Source organism: Triticum aestivum, chromosome 7B, assembly GCF_018294505.1.
Source record: "Triticum aestivum cultivar Chinese Spring chromosome 7B, IWGSC CS RefSeq v2.1, whole genome shotgun sequence".
In the NCBI taxonomy this organism is placed as follows: domain Eukaryota; kingdom Viridiplantae; phylum Streptophyta; class Magnoliopsida; order Poales; family Poaceae; genus Triticum; species Triticum aestivum.
The window spans coordinates 340,697,133-340,708,972 of NC_057813.1; positions in this window are offsets into that span (position 1 = coordinate 340,697,133).

Consider the following 11,840-nt stretch of genomic DNA (forward strand, 5'->3'; position numbering starts at 1 on the left):
GAATGAGGTCGCGATGGCTGCCATTTGTGCCGACCCCCAGATCTTGCAGGAGCACCTCGCTGTCAAGTCCACTATCGGCGCCTCGCGCGCCGAAGCTGCCACGTTGTTGGATACTTTAAACGACAGTTCATGGAATTTTCTCGAGGCCACCGTCAGTGCCTTCGACAAAGACTACAAGGTGTTTTCTCCATGTGTCCGTGCTTACCTCAACTCGAGAACCAACAGGTTAGTGCCCGGGGCGGCTCAGGTAACTCATCGCTACGAGGAGGGCACCCACGGAGGCCTCGCTCTCTTCCAAGTCCAAGGAGCCAATCATCATCGATATCTCCGATGATGAGGAGTGGCTTGTCTTTTTAGCTCACTATAAGGACCTATGTTCAGCTAGCTAGCTATGCCAGTCAAGCATGTTTGGTTTACCTGTTGCATGTGCTGCTCCTGCCTTTCCTTAATAAATTTTAGTGAATTGTCCTATGTACTGTTCCCAAGCAATCTGATCCTCTAGTATATGTGTTCTATATATCATGCAATGTGGTGCTCACTTATTAACTATTTGGTTCATTTCTTGTCATGTTCAGTTAACTGTTTGGTTCAATTCTGCAATGCGATGTTCAATTGTTGTGGCTGCAATTTTTATTGTCTTCCATGTGAGAAATAAATTTAATTTGGTTGTACTAAATATATGAGAAACAAATACAATTGCTATATTTACAAGTTGTTAAGCATGCTTTCTTGGTTAATTGTCTGATCTTCTAGTATGTTATATACTATGCAACGTGGTGCTCAGTTAATGTTTGGTTCATTTATTGTCGTGTTCAGTTAACTGTTTGGTTCAATTCTGCAATGCGATGTTCAATTGTTGTGGGTGCAATTTTGTATTGTCTTCCATGTGAGAAATAAATCGAATTTGGTTGTACTAAATACATGAGAAACAAATACAATTGATGTATTTCCAAGTTGTCAAGCATGCTTGGTTTGGTTAACTATCCGATCTTCTAATAGGAGGATGTTATATTGTGTAATGTGGTGCTCAGTTAATGTTTGCTTCATTTGTTGCGATGTTTAGTCACCTGTTTGGTTCAATTCTGCAATGTGATGTTCAATTGTTGTGGGTACAATTTTGTATTGTTATGCATGTGAGGAATAAATCGAATTTGGATGTAGTAAATACATGAGAAACATATAAAATTGATATATTTCTTAGTTCTTAACCATGCTTGGTTTGGATAAATGGATCTTCCATGTGGCTCAAATTAATCTGTTGAATCTGCAATGTGTTTATTTTTCATCAACATATTTTACTGATAGTATGCCAATGCTAATTCTTGAGCTTGTGTTGGGTTTTCCCTTGAAGAGGAAAGGGTGATGCAACAGAGTAGAGATAAGTATTTTCCTCAGTTTAGAAACCAAGGTATTAATCCATTAGGAGGAACACACAAGTCTCCAATAGTTGTACCTGCACAAGCAAACAAGTATTTGCACCCAACGCAATAAAGGGCTTGTCAATCCCTTCACGATTACTTGCAAGGATGAGATCTGCCAGAGATGGATATAAAAGATATGTAAAAGTGTGAATTGAAATAAATGTAAATAAGTTGCAACAAGGTATTTGTGTGTTTTCGATTTTGTAGATCAGAAAATAATATGATAAAAGATAGACTCGGGGAGGGGGGGCATAGTTTTCACTAGAGTCTTCTCTCTTGAAAGAAAGGATATGGTGGGTAAACAAATTACTGTTGAGCAATTGATAGAAAAGCACATAGTTATGACAATATCCAAGGCAATGATTAGGTATATAGGCATCACGTCCGAGACAAGTAGACTAACTCCTGCCTGCATCTAATACTATTACTCCACACATCGACCGCTATCCAGCATGCATCTAGTGTATTAAGTTTAAAAAACGGAGTAATGCCTTAAGAAAGATGACATGATGTAGAGAGATAGATCCAATCAATATGAAAAAACCCCATCTTTTATCCTTAATGGAAACAATACAAATACATGTCATGTCCCTTTCTGCCACTAGGATTGAGCACTGCAAGATTGAAACAATTACAAAGCACCTCTCTCGTTGCAAGAAAAATCAATCTAGTTGGCCAAACCAATAGATCAAAGACAAATACAAAGCTATATAAATCATGCATTAAAGAGTTCAGGGAAGACTCAAATAATATTCATAGATAATCTGATCATAAACCCACAATTCATCGGATCTCAACAAACACACCGGAAAACAAGATTACATCGAATAGATCTGCAAGAACATCGAGGAGAACATTGTATTGAAGATCAAAGAGAGAGAAGAACTAATCTAACTACTAGCTATGGACCCGTAGGACTGTGGTAAACTACTCACACATCATCATAAGGGCAGCAAGGTTGATGTAGAAGCCCTTCGTGATCGAATCCCCCTCCGGCAGAGTACCAGAAAAGATCCCCAGATGGGATCTCATGAAGGCAGAAACTTGCAGCGACGGAAAAGTATTTTTGGCATGCCCTCTAGTCTTTGGAGAATATTTGGGTATTTATAGAAGAAGAGTTAGGGCTAGAAGTTCCACGGGGGGTAACTCTAGTTGTTAAGCGACTTCTCCTAGTCTTGCGGTGATCTTGAAGGGGGCCAATAAATCTTTGTGCGAGCTTTCTTTTGTCGTGGAAATGCTTGGTTCCCTTTGAGAGGAGTGACCCGCTGGTACATATGGCCTCCGACAGTGAAAATTACTTCCCTACTACGGGTGTCGGCGTATATCTTCTGCCTCGACTTGGCGGTTTTTAGTCGTTCTCTGATTAGCTTAACTTACTCTTTGGCTTCACGGAGAATATCGGGTCGAAAGACTAAACCTTCTTCGATCTCCGATCAACGAGGGGTGTGCGAAATTTGCATCCATGTAACACCTCAAATGGTGCCATTTCATAACTATTGTTATAGGAGAACTTGACAAAAAGGAAGGCAATCTTCCCTTTTAGCTCCATATGCTGAGACTCAAGCTCGGAGCATGTATTCGAGTATCTAATTTACTCGCTTTGTCTGACCTCTGGTCCGCGGGTGGAAAGTCGTACTGAAGGACAACTTGGTCCCCATGGCTTCTTGGAATTTCATCCAGAACCTCGAGGTAAACTGGGTACCTCAATCTGACACAATTTCCTTAGGGATTCCGTGTAGGCTCACAATTCGGTTGATGTAAAAGGGTGGCCAGCTGGTTGCCGTTGGTCGGGCAATACTAGAGAATCCTTCCATGAATTTGAGGTAGTATCTCGCAAGTACGAGGAAATTCCTAACCTCTGTGATGGTGGTCAGGTTTGTCACTGGGTCACAGCTTCAATCTTCGCAGGGTCTACCGACAATCCTTCTTCAGTCAGGACATGATCCAAGAATCCAACCTTATGTATCCAAAACTCACACTTGCTGAATTTGGCATACAGTTGATGCTCTCAAAGCCTGTGCAAGACCAGTCCTGAATGCTGCTCATGCTCTTCTTCCGTCTTCTAGCTGACAAGTATGTCATCAATAAGGATGACAACAAACTTGTCCAGATATTCCATGAAGACTTTGTTCATGAGGTACATGAAGTAGACTAGGGTATTGGTTAACCCAAATGATTGTGTACTCGTAAAGGCCATTCTGGTTATAAATGTCATCTTCAGAATGTTTTGAGGTCCGATCTTTAGCTGATAGTACCCAAACCTGGGATTGATCTTGGAGAACACCTTGGCTCCATTCAGCTGACCAAACATGTCTTCAACATTGGAAAGTGGATACTAGTTCTTGATTGTGACTTCTAAGGGAGCGATAGTCAATATACAGTCGTAAGGTATCGTCCTTCTTTTCCACAAACAGAAAGGTGATTCCCAAGGTGATGTACTAGGGCAGATAAATCCTTTCCTCAACTGCTCTTCTAGTTGCTTCTTCAATTTTGCCAACTCCTACAATCCCATCCTATAATGCTTCTTATAGGTGGGTCCTACTTCGGGCATGAGCTAAATAATGAACTTGATGTGATGTAGGGTAGAACCGTAGTGGCCCGATCTTTCACGATTGGAGGGAATCCTACAAAGAACACAAAGGACACGAGGAGAAAACGCAAGAGGAAACAAGAGAGAATCACTCAAACCAACAAGATTCTATTACACATGTGCTAGATCCTCGGAACACAAAGAGATACACGATCCACAATCAACAAGGGACGATACAAGTGGCAACTAGTTCATCTCCATGAGGAGGTCTTGAGGGGTCTTCCCTGAAGGGGTCTTGAATCCAAAGTGGATCTTCTCCGAAGAGGGAATGATCTCTCTTGGAGGAGTAGATCCGGATGGATGAGAAAAGCTCTATCTCATAAATGAGCTAATCCATTGCTAACCCTAGAAAGAGGGAGGAGGAGGTTTATTTATAGTCTTAGTGGACGAAAGGGTTAAGTGGGCATCGGCCCAACACACGAGCGAACATACAGGCATCGGACGTCCGATGGTCACCGGTCGTCCGATGGCTCTCGAGGGTCCGGATATCCGGTCCTAGTCGGACGTCCGATGTTTTGGCTCTGTTCAGGATTGGTTGGTCGTCCGGTCTGGGTCGGTTGGTCGTACGGAGGCTTCCATACTTCCAATGTTTTGGCTCGGACGTGGTGGTGTCCGTCGTTCGGTGGAGGTCGGTCGTCCAGGTGCTGGGAGTTGTCGGCCGTCCGGTCGGCATCAGTCGTCCGACTGCTAGAGTGTGCGTGGGCTGGGACTTGGCTCGCCGGGTGCAGCCTCCAGGCGTCAGACATCCAAGAGACATCGATCATCCGATGACTGGGAGTTTTGAGCAGTCCTTCTTCTTGTCCATTGAACTTGGTGTCCTCGCCGTCTTGTCTGTTGGGTACAGCTGATCCGTGGCTTCCCTCCAAATACCTGATCACACATAGGGTCTCCGCATGAGGTAGTAGCCATGTCTCATAAGTAGAAAGCAGAAGTTCGGAGAGGAGCCAGTTCACCTTATCTTCGATAGCCTTTGCTCGAGCTCTTGTCATTGGTCCAAGTGCTGTCGTGGGAGATGTAGGTAGGTCCATGGGGATGACATTGGGATGCTCCACATCACGATGTCAAGGTCAGGAGTCATTCCCGATAGTTCATCAGGGAAGACATCGATGTACTCACATACTACTTGGCACTTGCTCCAATCCAACTTCTGACAGACAAATGACTTGGGTGACTTGAGCAGAGGAGGGGTTGGATGTAAACTTAACTTCGACTCCTTGGGCATTGGTGAGGGTGACAGTCAGGTAGGCACAATCTAACATGCCATGATTTTCGATGAGCCAATCCATTCCAAAGATCACATCTAGTTCTCAAGAAGATAGGGTTTGCTAGGAGCTCAACTCCGTGATGATGATGCCGACTCTTATAGACCCTACATTGGTCCTCACCTTCGTTCGAGGAGTGAGTATTCTTGACGAAGGTTGGAGGTGCGTGCTTCTTGAATCCTGCTAGGGTGGAATGTCTGTTGCCATTGACTGTTGCGGTTTGTTGGAAACAACTTGTGCAATCATCTGGGAAGACTTCATGTTAGCTTGGCATTTCTCTCAGAAGACTTGGGGGAAGTTGGGCCATGTTTAGGTTCTCCGCGGAGAGGTGGTGGTGGAGCTTGTCCATCGGCCTGATCATGGCTGACTTCTACTTGGGCGGGAACTCCGGTTTCTAGTTGGTTAGCGGCGTTAGTGCGGGTTTCAACCAGCATCTAGTTGGAGCGGCCAAAAAGGCTCATGATCGGGATAGATGAGAGAGAAAGCAATACAGATAGGGTGCCTAGTGAGGGAGTCCTGGATTAGGGGGTATCCGGACAGCCGAACTATATACATCATCCGGACTATAGAAGCGTCAAGATACAAGACTCAAGACTTCGGCTCGTGTCCGGATGGGACTCTCCTTTGCGTGGAAGACAAGCTTGGCGATCCGGATATTATGTTTCCTTCCTTGTAACCGACTCCATGTAAACCCTAGCTCTCCGGTGTCTATATAAACCAGAGAGGATGGTCCTTAGAAGGCCGATCACAATTACAATCATACCATCATAGGCTAGCTCTTAGGGTTTAGCCTCTACGATCTCGTGGTAGATCTACTCTTTTACTACTCATATCTTCAATATTAATCAAGCAGGAAGTAGGGTTTTACCTCCATCGAGAGGGCCCGAACCTGGGTAAACATTGTGTCCCTTGCTTCCTATTACCATCAGCCTAAGACGCATAGATCGGGACCCCCTACCTGAGATCCGCCGGTTTTGACACCGACATTGGTGCTTTCATTGAGAGTTCCTCTGTGTCATTGCTACAAAGGCTCGATGGCTCGTCTCGTTATTGAGGAGGACATCACCTCTGGGGGAGCACTGGTTGTGGGCCAGACTGTCCGGCTTGGTGGCTTCATTATGACCGCCCCATCGGCTTTCGCGCCAAGGATGGCCTCTCGGGTCATCACGCATAACCTTTGCATCGATTCGGAGCTTGCCGAACAGATGGATCCGATTGAGTTCTCCTCCCTTAATGAGCTCTTGGATCGCATCGCCGCTTTGGCAGTCACTACGGACTATGACCGGATTGGGCTTAAACCCGACCAAAGGGACATTAGATCCCCGCCGGCCACCCATGAGATAGAGGTAGTGGAGGAACCACACGAGGGATGCCCCTCAACTTTGAGGACGAATTATGTCCAGATCACCGAACTCAGTGAGCCGAACACCCACCCAAAGGAAGACATGGCCCAGGTCCCGTACATAGAATTGGGCGTTGGGCCGAAGGGATTAGGTAATACTCCAGATCCCGAACTGCCAGGCTCGAAACTTCCCGTGCCCCCGAGCGTCAGATCGGATCAGAATCCGGATTCAGCCAACGACGCTCGCTCGGACTTAAACCGTCTCTCCCGTATCAGGCAGGAGCCCCAGGAGATGGCACATCGTTTACTGGGCCAGATTCCTCCTTGCTCTTAACAAGGTCAAGGACTGCCACAAGCAGGACGTAGTCTCTCTTTTCTGCAGAAACTGCACGAGCAAAGGACTCCTTAATGTTATAAGTCGCCGTGACATAGTACACTTTATGTCAGGACCCCGACTCAATGCCACATCGATCCAGCATGTAACACCTCATATCACTTTGCGGCCTCACGCACGGTATCCCCACGGGTGTCGACTTACCTTTGCCCGGGACCGTTTGCGCCTTTTGGCACACGTATATGATGGTGTCGCTAGCATCCATATGATAAAGAGCCCGGGCTGACATGGCTAGTCGTAAACCCAAAGTGGCACTAACTTACAGGGACAGGCATCCATGACCCAGCATCAAACGTGTCGGTCATCAGCGAGTGAATCCAGGCTGTAGCACTGGGCTAACAGGACTCCGGTGAACCGGGCTGTAGCGGGCTAACAGGACTCCGGTATTCATCGCGTGACATTTCCCCGAAGGGACAGACACAGGATCGAAGAAGGACACATGCCGGCCAGCCTAAGTGTTCCGGAGCAGTAGCAAGCTACCAGGGCTCAGTGGAAGCACTAGGAGACATTTCCCGGTAAGAGAGGCTACTAAGGATAAACAACTAGATAGTCAGATCCCACACATAGCAATACACATTACACGTACGCATAACATGCAAGTATGTGCTGTACAACATGGCATCACAGCATAACTCAACAACTCATATAGATAAAGGCTCAGAAGAGCCATCATAGCAATTATTACAAACAGGGGTCACATGACCCAACATTCAGAGCAATCAAGCAACAAACGGAAGCATTACATGTCTGAGTACAGACATCTATAAATGAAAAAGGCTGAAAGCCTGACTATCTACAACATCCGATCAAGATCGTAGCTGAGGTACTAGCTACTAGTCGAAGTCCACGAGAACACTAGTAAGACCGAAGTCTCCGCTGCAAAAACATAAATGAAGCAACATGAGTACAAAGGTACTCAGCAAGACTTACATCAGATCCTAGCATACATGCATTTGTATCAAGAGGGTACTGTGGGGTTTAGTTGCAGCAAGCCAGCTTTGACTCTGTGGCTATCCTGTTCTACGACTACCAGAAACTCTTGAGGTGAGACAACGTACACGAGTCCACTAATCACCACACAATACACTACTATGGATTCATCCCCGTCTCCCTACGAGAAGGCCATCCATAGCACTCACACTTGTCTTGAGCTTTTTAGGGTATCCACTTCAAGTTGTCTATGTACCATGTAAGCATCCAAGAAGTCCATAACCGCGGACCCGGCTATTCGAATAGATCATGTTAACCCTGCAGGGGTGTACTTCTTCACACACGCTCTCGCCACTTACCGCCATGTACACGTCATGTATCTCGGCAACCTTCAAGCGGAAGCCTGGCGAGGGTGTCGGCCACGACCTGACTAACCACACAAGACTCTAGTCCAGGTTTATCGCCTATTCGGGTTCCATCCGCAAGGAGATCCGGCCGGGGTGTCGCTCACGGCCCCAAACGATGTGAGCAGGGTTCCCAAGCCCACCATCCGGGTGCCACTCGGTACACCGTGCCACGTGTGCCTAGTCTGTCCCAAGCCCACCCTGCCGGGTGCCACTTGGTAGAAAAATAGCACTACCTACAAACACCAGAAACTAGTTGCGACTCCTGGACAGAGATCAAGTTGGTTAATAAGTCGAGAGGGCTTGGAGCGCCCGGAGCCCAATGTGTGGTAGTATCGAGTCATTGGACAACATACATAGAACTCAGTGCTTAAGGACGGTTCCAGTGAGACAACCCACCATGTACTCCTACATGGCCTCTCACCGCTACCTTTACCAAATCGTGTTCACACACTTCACTCTCAGCATCAGAACATATCATAACACTCCAATTCATTCCCAATGAATCAGACCTGACACAACTCTAAGCAATAGCAGGCATAGCATGGTAGGAACACAACAATGGCTCAATCAACTCCTACACATGCTAGTGGGTTTCAACTATTTACTGTGGCAATGACAGGTCATGCAGAGGAATGGGTTCAACTACCGCAGCACAAAGTAGCAGATGAATCGTTGTTGTCCTAATGCAATAACTGAGAGCAGGAGCGAGAGAGTAGGGTTTTATCGGAATGAACAAGGGGGTTTGCTTGCCTGGTAAATCAACAGAGGAGGCACTGCTTCACCGACAGGTACTCTGGAACAGCTCCGGAGCAGGACCTATCGAGAAGGAACGGTGCCAACAATCAAAACACAAGCATATGCAACACAATGATGCATGAACATGGCATGAAGATGTGATGCTGATTGTGCTAATGCAACTAGTACTCATTTGGTTTGAAGTCCATTTGAACCAAAGCTCAAATGCAATTCTAAATTAAGTCTCTTATATATGCCATAATGTGTTTTCTCATATTCAGCATGTATAAGTTGGTTTGTCATGCATGAAACTAGTACAGATGGAAAGATTGCATTTTTCTGATAATTTTTCATATATAAATTATTTCAATCTGAGCTACGGTTGAATTGATATGAATTTTTGAAGTTTAAAACAATTTCTGGAATTTCCTGATTTAATTTAAATCCAGAAATCATATTATTGCGTCAGCATGACGTCAGCACGACGTCAGCAGTCAACTGCGGCTGACTGGGGTCAAACCTGACGTGTGGGGTCCACACGTCAGTGACAGGGGGTTAAACAGGGTTAGATTAACTTAATTAACAGATTAGGGGGGGTCGGGCCCACTGGTCAGTGTTAGTGGCTAATTAGGTTTAGTTATTTTTTAACTAAAATTAGCAGGGCCTGGCCCCACTAGTCAGCGACCCTGGGGGGTCAAATCCCAGGTCAAACAAGTCAAACCCGCCGGCGGTTAGTCGCCGGCGAGGCCTGAACGCGACGGAGGGCTGCGGAATCGTCGCTCCGGCGACCAATCGCGCGGCGGAGAGCACCTACGCGAAGCCCAGGCTCGCGCGCATCCAGTGGCGCCCTCTGTTTCACCGGAGACGGTCTATATCGCCGGCGGCGACCACTTGGGCGGCGACCGGAGTTCGGGATAGCGCGGGCGTGGGGCTGCAGCTCGCGTTCGAGCGAACGGAGGGCACAGGCGGTAGCTACGAGGCAGCAGGAGCACGTCGAGCTACTACGCGAGGCGGAGGTGCTCGGGGGCACGGAGCTCGCCGGCCATGGCGGACGGCGGCTTCGGGCGCTCGCGGGGCAGCGGCTACAGGGCACGCGCGAGAGAGAGAGGTGAGGGGAAAGGAAGAGGGGCTCACGGCGGACTCGCAGAGCAGGCCGGTGTGCTCGGGGACGTCCTGCGTCCGGCGAATCGACGGCGATGGCGGCGAGGTCGATCTCCGGCGTCGGTGGTGAAGAAGACAACGGCGTCGGCGATGGAGCGCGTCCGGAGGTGCGTGGCTTGACGAGGAGGTAGAGGGGGTCGTGGCGGAGCTGGGAAGCGTGTCGGGGAGGCGAGGGGAGGCCGGTGGCCACGGCAACGGCGAGCGGCGGCGGCGATGGCGCTCGGGTGTGCGAGGGAGAGAGCAGGGGGAGAGGAGGAGGGCGAGGGAGAGTGCGAGAGAGGTCGGGGTGGCTGCGTGGCGTCTCCGGGGCATCCAGACGAGGAGGGGAGAGGGCAGGCAGGCAGAGAGGCTGGTGGCGTGGCGCGGTGGCGCGCGCGCGCCGGGCACGCTCCCCTCCCTCTGTCGAGGACGAAGACGACAGAGGAGGAGGCGGGCCTGGGCCGCCTGCTGGCTGGGCCGGCCTGCTGCTGCTGGGCCAGAGGCGCCAGGCAGAAGCCCAGGTAAGGTTTTTCCTGTTTTATTTCTTTTTCTAAATTTTCTGACATTTGTTCTGATTTAGTAATAATACTAAATCAATTTATTTACTTATGCCATTTTTTATGGAAGCTAGTTATATTAATCCAGAGCTCCTTTATAAATGGCATAATTTTTGGACATATATTAATATATATAACTAATATATTTCCAATGCAAATATTTATCGGATTAATCCAAATGGCCAAAATAAATATCCATGAGCTCCTAAAAATATTGGTTTGATTTTTATCTCTGTCCAATATTTTCAGAGAGCAACATGAGCATTTTCTTGGACCCTTTTGGAGAAATTTTTATTTGGGTCATTTTCAAAAATGATTCTGAGGGTTCCACCAATCCTCATTTCAAATTTAAATGAAATTTAAACATGATGCACAAATGACTAGCTAGTCTAGGTCATACCAGACTAGGGATGTGACAACTCGCCCCCACTTGAAAGAATCTCGTCCCGAGATTCAGGGGTCGACGGAAAGAAAGCGGGGTACTCCAGTCGAAGACGATCTTCTCGCTCCCAAGTAGCTTCTCTCTCGGAATGATGAGACCACTGAACTTTGAGAAACTTGATGTTCTGACGTCGGGTAACACGCTCGGCTTGATCAAGAATGCGAACCGGGTACTCTCGGTATGTGAGGTTATCTTGGAGATCAAGCGTTTCGTGGTCCACTCCGCGGATAGGATCCGAGAAGCAACGCCTGAGTTGAGAGACGTGGAAGACATCATGAACTCGAGAAAGATGTGGGGGTAGTTCCAATTGGTAGGCAACCTCTCCTCGTTTAGCGAGAATACGAAAAGGACCAATGTAACGAGGAGCCAACTTGCCCTTGATACCGAAACGATGGGTACCCTTCAAAGGAGTAACCCGAAGGTAAGCTTGGTCGCCAATTTCATAAGTCATATCCTTATGATGACGATCGTACTGGCTCTTCTGACGAGACTGGGCTGTTTTCAAATTCTCACGAATGATGCGAACTTGCTCTTCTGCCTCCTGGATCATGTCCGGTCCAAAGAATTGTCTTTCACCGGTTTCTGACCAGTTCAAAGGTGTTCGACATCTTCGTCCATAG